Raw genomic sequence first — 1,686 nt, forward strand, 5'->3', positions numbered from 1 at the left:
CTGGGCTGGTGGTGCAGGGAGCCCCGGTGCTAGGGAAGGGCCCGCCGAAGCGGCCTCCTGACCTCCGGCACTTTGAGAAATGATTACTTGTTTTAAGATTTATTTACTTACAGAAAACTGTTCAGCAACTTATTTACTTACTTATAGTGGGTTTAATATTGTTAAGCATCCTGCTTTCTCAGACTGTTCTGTGAAATTTTACCAAGGACTACAGTATTCATCAAAACAAAACAGTGTACTGTGAAAATCTACCAGGGGCTACAACCTTCAGCAAAATATTATGCTCTGTCCTTGAGAAACAGGTGGCTGACACTAACTAGTTGGAATTTTGCTAATGAGTAGAGATAGCCATAGACGAATGGTAGTTCTTTCTATTGGTTCTCTTAGATAAGATAGAAAAATAAATCAGCTGGAAAACACTTTTGTTATTCAAGAAATTGGCCAAGAGAATCTGCGCATGCTTCATGGAAAAAACAGGGTGAGAAAGATTATGAGCCTTCCTCCCAAAGACCCCTGAAGACGCCCACCAGGAGGCAATGCACAGGTGCAAAGTGACATAAACTGCTGACACCATGCTTTCTAACTAACCCAGCCCTACTCATGCATATGTATGTTTGTGTTATGTAACGCAATGAATATGGATATCTACACTCTATCAGTTTTGGTAAAATGTGCAGTGGGTGTGCAAGCTTTGTGGAGAAATCCCCTTGCACCCCGGCCAGAGTAAACATACCTGCTTTATAACTCTATTCGAGTTGTAGAGTCTTTTTTTCCACAAATCAACTTTGATCTGCCCAGAGGGAGGCCAGGGGACTGTGTCTGCTCCCAGCGTGGCCAAGGAGCCAGGCCGAGCCAGGCACACTCTGGGAAAACACCCTGCAGGAAGCCATGCCACAGCCTTGTGGGGGAGCGTGGGTTTGGGGGCACGACCCCAGCCACTTGTCATTGTCTGGACTGTCACCCCGGCTCGGTGAGCAGCAGGCGTTGACGGGACACGTGCAGGCGCTGCGGGTTGTGGTCCCAGCTGGCCACCATCGCTCATCAGCGGCACACTGTTGGGAGAGGAACCACTGTGAAGTGCCGCCGGCAGCTAACAGGAGGCTGGGACCTCTCCGAGCTGAAATTGGGGATTTAGCTGGGATCTTCTAAACAACCAAGAGGCTCCCTGGTGCGAAAGACTTGTTAAAAGCCGTAGAAGCCACTGGAAATGGAAACTATGAGGTCATTATTGGCCTACTACCTGACAGTGTTGAGCCGTTCCCTAAGCTGTATTTTGTAGTACTCTTCCAGCCTAGTCTTAAGTGTCGACTTTAAAAAAAATAATTTCCAGGTCATTTAAGAGCTTCTAAAGTAATCTTCCGTTCCACAAAAAGTATGGTGTTTAAACCTCAAGCAAGCAGGTTATAGTTTTTTCAGTGTTCAGGAATTCTCATTAGCAAAGCATTTGCATGTGCCAGCTCAGTAGAAATGAAGCGTTTTCCATATGTCTGGTGCCTATTGTCCTCAAATTGTTTACTGCTGCTCTCCTACTGGCTAACAAAGGATGGATTTTGCAGTATTACCTCTCAGCAGGGATTGAATCAGCTGGGGAGGGAGGAGGAGGATGGCAGAGTTTCTCCCAGAAATACAGGAAACATGAATTACCCAAAGGAACCAGTTCTCATGCATGATTGTACCTCTGCTCAC

Source organism: Athene cunicularia, assembly GCF_003259725.1.
Source record: "Athene cunicularia isolate RWA chromosome 2 unlocalized genomic scaffold, athCun1 chr2_part1, whole genome shotgun sequence".
Taxonomy (NCBI): domain Eukaryota; kingdom Metazoa; phylum Chordata; class Aves; order Strigiformes; family Strigidae; genus Athene; species Athene cunicularia.